Below are 7,646 nucleotides of genomic sequence, written 5' to 3' on the forward strand. Positions count from 1 at the left end.
GGGGGGTTCGCTTTTTATTTCAGTGAAAATTGAAAATAATTTCTTTTGATAGTTTATCTTTCCATGTTATATAACAATGATGTTGCTATGTATTCCCTTGTACGTGTATCCAGATTTCCCGTAGCTCAGACAAGAACATTATCCTACAGACAGCCATTTTGTGTCGTGAATGTTGTCACAGACTCAAGTACTAAATAGAATGACAAGCTGTAAAACTTAAAACGGTGAACTTCAAATTTCTCAATACAAGATACTCAACTTTGCAGCCCTAGCGTAGCTATTTTAGTTCTACACGCGACAATGAAGCAATAGACATAGTCCTGTGTTTAACCCTATCCGTACGTCATGTTTTACTATCGTATCCATACGACGTGGGGAACTCTGTGCCACCACTTTCCAAAGAGGAAATTTACTCGTTAATCCGATCTGTACGATTTGCATAGCAGTCTGTCAAAATGATTTTTGCAGAAATACTGAAAGTTTCAAAGAGTGAAGAATACAACCCCGGGGGTACGAAATGACCACAGGGCGTACGGGTAGGGTTAAATGTTTTTAATGAGCTTTGTAGTTCTAGGGTAGCTATGTTTAGTCTTTTTAAGGACAAGTGGGCTAACCCAGATCTCGAGGGTTTCCAGAAATCTTGACCTACACCAAAAGTGGGCATTGCCCTACCTATAGGAGAAGTTTGGTTTTATTGGTGTGTATATTTGTTCGGTTATAGAGGAAACTCTCCTTGTTTTTAAACGGAACAGATCAAGGATCCAAAACCTTTAATTTTGATTTTCTCAAAACAGCATTATTTATCGAGATAGTCCCCTCGTGCTTAAAAGCGACTAGTTCTACACACGACAATGAAGCAATAGTTACAGTGATGTGTTTAAACGGATAGTCCCCTCGTGCTTCAAAGCGACTAGTTCTACACACGACAATGAAGCAATAGTTACAGTGATGTGTTTAAACGGAACAAAACTCTATCTTCCACAGCTCCCATGACGTAAATTCATGACGTCACCATTCTGGCAGCCAAGAAAACTCAAAGAAGCAAGCCATGCGCTCATATGACCCCATGCAGTTACGAGCGCCGTAAAACGCTTTTGCAAATTATTATTTTTTAAAGAAGAAACCCATGCGCTCATTTGACCTCATGCAGTTGAGAGCGACGTAAAACACTGGCAAAAAAAAAAGAAAAGGAAAGGAAACCTTTTACAGCCTGAACTCAACGTATCTCTGAAAGACCTGATTCCGGCGTCAAAATGCTCAACTGGTACTTCATCCCTTACTCCCTTTTCACAGTCATGTTTGGCGCCATTCTCGCCTGCAACTCTCTCACCATCTATGTCATCGCTAAGAACCGCAAGCTGCGTAGTGTGGCCAGCAACATCTTCTTCCTCAATCTAGCCATGGTGGACTCGCTGATCGGTCTGGGTGTGTTTGCCACCATCAACTTCCCCCTGGTCTTCCACCTGAGGGAGGTGAATAAGTGGAGCTGTGTGGTGGCTCAGTTGTACTTCAACGGCCTGTTCCAGGCGTCCCTGCTGTTTACCTTTGTTATTTCCATTGACAGGTGAGAGATTTTTGTTGCATTCCTCGACGCATAATATGTTGTTAGTTTGTTTGGGGGTTTCTTAATGTTCAACGCCTTCCTGCTGTTTACTTTTGTTATTTCCATTGACAGGTGAGAGATTTATGTTTCATCCAGCTATGTATATGAGGCAGCGTAGTGGAATCAGGCGCTCGTCAAAACAATAAAATCAAAGAAAATGGCTTTTTTCCGGATGTTGGACAAATTTTTTTTTTTCAAATTTTCTTTTTGAGGCTCAACACTTTTTTTTTGTCAAATTAAAATCACACTTCTGAGTGGATTTTATTCCAAAAAACGTTGATTAAAGGCACAAAAAATGGTAAAATCTCAGTTTCCGAGGACTCTCATTCTAAGTAAGTTACCAGACTTTGGTAGCCTTTATCAAGCAAATTTTACATCTGAAACCAGGCGACCTTGACCTCTTTCAATTGCAAAAAAATTAAGATAAGATAAGATAAGATAAGATAAGATAAGATAAGATAAGATAAGATAAGATAAGATAAGACAAGATAAGATAAGATAAGATAAGATAAGATGAGATAAGATGAGATAAGATAAGATAAGATAAGATAAGATAAGATAGTACTTTATTATCCCAGAGGGAAATTTTCCAAATGTCGACTTCTATTCAACATTGAAATATTTGTTTCACCAAAATGGAGACAAACGAACAGGCTTTAATATGATACCGATAACGCCATACGCCCAAAAATTGACGAGCACCCAATTCCATCTCGTGGTAACACACGTGTCGTTAGTTGTTTTTATTGCTTTGTTCATCTGAGTTCTTGTCCTAAAATGGATTTGTTTTTCTCCCTACTAGTAATACATAAGTCTGTGTAGAAATGGTGGTGCACTTGGCTTAGTGGGAAAGACATTTGTGAGACATCGTGGTGAAATCAGGAGCTCGTCAAAATAATGACATCGAAAGTACAGGGACTTTTCCTCCTGTTTGTCAATTTTTATGGAATGTTATTTTTTTTTGGGGGGGGAAGGGGCTCAACATCTTTTTTGTTCTTATATAAACACAACTTCAGGTGAATTTTATTCAAAAACGTTGTTTAATAGCACAAAATATATAAATATTCAGTTTCCTAGAACTCTCAAGCTATAGAAGTTACCATAGTTTGGTTGCCATTTCCTCGTTAATTTTACCCATGAAACCACGCTACCCTTTCAATCAATGGCGAATATCTCAACTTTTATTCAAGATAAGTTGGTACTTTTTTCCCAAAACATAAGGCAAATGAATAAGCTTTCAGATGATGCCAATAACTCCACATTCCCCAAAATTGACGAGTTTCTGATTCTTCCATGCCGTGACACATTTTCAAAAGCGGAAGGGAGGAAGAAGAAAGTTTTTTTGTTTTTTTTTCATTTGATGAAATAGAACCGCATCGATCAACACAATAAGGATCTTTAAGCTCAGGAAAAAAAACGTCAGATACATAGAAACAACGAATGAAATGAAAATAAGTCTGGCATGCTATAATGCGGTCAAGAATTCGTGGCGCAACTACGAGTATTGTCAATTGTCAAATATCTCCCCAACTATTGAACATAGACTACTTAGCTTTTGCACAAAGATTAGTATCGATTTGTATTTAATATGAATTTATGAAGGAAAGTTTTTTAATCTAGTCTGAACTGTTGTGGAAAAATATGATTACGTTGAGACAAATTGATACAAACTACTAAGCAAAGTATGGACGACATTGATTCACCAGTTAAAGAGATATTATTTGAGGATAAGTTGCGCCACGAATTTTTGACCGCACTATAGTAGCGCACTCCAACCGACCGCTGGGAAGAAAGCAAGGGAGAAGTAAAACCATAAAACAAATATATAATGACATCTCCACACCAGCTCTTTGGGTTCGTGATTCTGTAAGCATCAAATGTAGCTTCTGTGTCTGCCTTGTTTCTGTGTACACTTCTTTTTCCTCTTAGTCCATAAAAGTGGAGCGTTCAACCTATATGTGCGGCAGCGTGGTGGAATCAGGCTCTCGTCAATGTTCAGGCATGTAGAGTTAATGGTATCATCTTAAAGATTGTTCACTTGTCTTTATTTGGATGAAAAAAATATTCATTTATCTTGAATACAAGTCGAGATATTTGCGAAAAAAGGAGGTGGGGTCACCTGTTTTCAGATGTAATATTAGTGAGAAAATGGCCGTCAAAAATTAGTTATTTCCTTAGCTTAAGAGTCCGTGGTAACTGAAAATTTATTTTTTGTGTGCCTTTAATCAACGTTTTTCAGGAAAATTCCCACAGAAATCAGTTCTTTAATAGGCATGAAAGGTGTTGAGCCAAAAAACTAAAATTTTATAAAAATTCATAAACCTGTGGAAAAACGCAAGTTTCGTCACTTTGATTATTTTGACGAGAGCCTGATTCCACCACGCTGCCTCATATATCCTTTCACCATTTTTAAAAAACCTCTTAGTCCATAAAAATGGAGCTTTAAACCTATCCACAATTTCTTTCACCTTTTAGTGAATAAGAATGGGACGTTAAACCTATACCATTAATTTCACCATTTTTTCACCTCTTAGTCAATGGAATTGTTTGATTTAACCCTTTTACACAAAAAAAAACATACTTTAAGACTATGTAGGAAGAGGGACCCCTCAGATTTAAAGTCAGTTTCCTTTAGATCTGGTCTATATTATAACATCTACAATGTCCACCCTTCACTGCCTGGCTCGAGTCTGTCTCGCGCTCTCTGTTTAGACTGAAAGTAGATGCACATTTTTGTGTTGCATTTGGTCGCTTTTAAGGACATGCGGGCTGACCTAGATTTTGGGGTTTCCAGAAATTTTGCCATACACCAAAAGTGGGCATTGCCCTACCTATAGGAGAAGTTTGGTTTCATTGGTGTGTACATTTGTTTGGTTATAGAGAAAACTCTCCGTGTCTACGTTCCTTCGATTTTCTCAAAACAGCATTTTGTCGGGACAGCCCCCGAGTACCTTGTTTTGAGAAATTTGACGTCCAAATTGTTGTCTTCCACAATGTTATGTCAAGCTATGCAATTTATTGAATATCTTGATAACGATTCCGGATATTCTTACGATTTTTTAAAGAGCAGATTGAACATTTGTTTTCTGACCTCCTCGTGGTCTTAGTCACTCAGAATGGCTAAAAATTTCAGTTAGAACTTTGTAATTCTGAAGTAGTGACTCCACTCTTCCCCACTATCTGTTTCCCACGCTCCACCCCCCCCCCCCCAACCCCCAATCCTCCCCAATTCCGACCTGTTTCAATCACTCATTCCCCATTGTCTCTCTCCTTCCCCCCCCCCCCCCCGGGGGTGACTTCATCAAATTTGGCCCCTCCGCTACTACGAGCGAGCCCGCCCCCGCGCTGTGTGGAAAATGTCCGCCGTCATCTGGCTAGTGTCCGGCCTCTTCGCCGTGTTCCCCCTGGCCAGTCCAGCCGCCCGCCCCCCAGACACGTGCCAAGATCTACAACACGACCATATGTTCCTTCTCGTCACAGACCTCATCAACATAAGCTTCCTCGTCTCCACCATCGCCTCGCTCTTCTTCTATTTCTTTCTGCTGCGCATCGTGCGCGCGCAGATGAAGCGACTGACGTCGAAGTCTGTACAGCTGGAGCTTCAGTTGAAGAAGACGACGACGTTGACGAGGTCTGAGAAGAAGTCGGGGAAGGAGGTAGTGGAGGAGGAGGAGGAGACAGTGGAAGAACTGAGGGTGATGGAGGAGGAGGGTGGGGAGGTAAAAGGAGGAGGAGGAGGAGGAGGAGGAGGAGGAGGAGGAGGAGGAGGAGGAGGAGTAGGAGGAGGAGGAGAAGGAGGAGGAGGAGGAGAAGAAGAAGAAGAAGAAGAAGAAGAAGAAGAAGAAGAAGAAGAAGAAGAAGACGAAGAAGAAGAAGAAGAGGTGCAGTGGTGGTAATCTCCGAAGCTCCATTGATATTTTTGCAATAGGGGAGGGGTAGGAGGAGGAGGAGGAGGAGGAGGAGGAGGAGGAGGAGGAGGAGGAAGAGGAGGAGGAGGAAGAAGAAGAAGAAGAAGAAGAAGAAAAAGCAAAGGCCTATCTTAAAGCTTCGTGGAATGCTGCAGAGTTACAGACAAAACCACAGAACGGTATGTCTACTGACGATATATTTACTGAAAGGTTTGCTGAGAGAAAAATTCCAAATGAGAAAAAGTCCATGAACACGTCAGCGCATTGCGCGTGTAACAACAATCCCCTGGCAAAGAAGATTTTTACCACGACAACGTCCGCGTCATTGCCTGGGCTTAGTCAAGATGAAAAGTGGAGGGTAAAAACACATGGGAGGAAAGGGCATAGAACTTCCTGTCTAGTCGGAGCTGATCTTAATGAAACAGTTTGGACTTTCGAGGACGGTCAAAATTTGCTTGGAAGTGCTTCAAAATCTCATGACGAGGAGGAAAATGACCTGAACCAAATCGAAAATGTATCATCAATTTCTTCTCCCAAAGTTTCTCACGTTGCTCTAGTTCGCCGGTGCGACTCATTTGGTAGAACAATTGATCGTCCCAAAGACGTACATGTACTGCCTTACGAGGAAAAGGTGAAACATTTTGACAAAGCCTGGACTTCAAACGCTTTGTCCGCCAGATGTACAGTAGTACAGCCACCTACGACCTCGGCCTGCAGAGAAACACTGGGCAGTGGTCAGTTGATGCCCATCTCTGAACACGAAACAGATGACACTGACAATGACAGTAAGATAGATACAACGGGTGTCGGGGGTTTGGGCAATACCGTATGTGGTTCTCATGGCAGAAATAGGATGAAAGCAATAATTGGAAAGGAGGTGGAGGATGAAAATTGTTCCTGCACGGTGGGTGACGGTGAGACGTGTGTAGTGGAGATGTTTCCAGACATCTCTCTCCAGGATGCGTCCCGCTGCTGTGACAGCCAGTTGGAGTTAGGTGACCGAGCAACGCCGTGCGGTCACAGCAAAAGTAGGAAGGGGACACATCCAGCCGTATTCTTTTCCCGTGGGCACGATCCTGCTACAGATGAGAACATGACAACTATTGAGGAGTCTTACAGACTGAGCGCTATCTATCATGCCAGCAAGGCTGGGACAAAAGACAAAGGGATGTTTGCCTTCCCTCAGATAAAAATTTCCGATTCCATTTGTTTGCAGAATCTCGGCGGTCCCTCGAGGACATCCTCCCACACCGTCATCGAGTCTTTCCGAGTCTCCGAATCCTGGAAGTGGCTACCTCGTCTCAAAGACACGCAGGAGTTTCGGCGCTGGAGTCCCAGGAGAATGTTGTCGTCCACCTCCGATTTGTCCTTAGACTCCACCGCGACTGTGGACACGTTTTACAGCAGTACCGACACAGATGAGGACCCTCCATCCCCTCGACTACAAGAGACGAGATTTCCTTCTGTGAGTTCCGAACCAGACGACCAGGTGATAAACATTGACATTAGTGAGACTGCTGGAAATGATGACGTAGATGGAAATACCGGAGCATCTTCGAGTCCACCACAGCCACTCGACCGACCTGGTGGAAAACCGAGACTAAAGCATTCACAGAGACAGAGACAAAACAACAGAGAAAGGAAACGAAATCAAAAACTTCAAAGAGACATTCGAGCTGCCAAACTTCTGTTCCTCATGTTTGGTGTGTTCCTAGTGTGCTGGCTGCCGTGTGTCATCATCTTCTACATAGTTCGGTTGTACCATTTGAGGCCGTACGGTTTGTCCGTGCTCAATCTGCTGGGCTTTTCTAACTCGGTGTTCAATTTCTTCGTGTACCCAATGAAGGTGAATCAGTTCAGGGTGGCCCTTAGGAAGACAGTCCCTATCTGTCGGAGGATCGTCAAAGACTACAGGACCAGGAACTGAATAATTTTATTATTAACAATATCATATTTGTTATTGTTATGTTATATTATTATTGGTATAATGATGATGGTGATGATGATTATTACCGCTATTATTATTATTATTGTTTTTACTATTATTGTTGTTTTCGTTATTTTAATTACTATTATTATGGATATTATTATCATTACTATTGTTTTATTATTATTACAAACAAACTAAACGAACA

Source organism: Aplysia californica, unplaced genomic scaffold (genome assembly GCF_000002075.1).
Source record: "Aplysia californica isolate F4 #8 unplaced genomic scaffold, AplCal3.0 scaffold00412, whole genome shotgun sequence".
In the NCBI taxonomy this organism is placed as follows: domain Eukaryota; kingdom Metazoa; phylum Mollusca; class Gastropoda; order Aplysiida; family Aplysiidae; genus Aplysia; species Aplysia californica.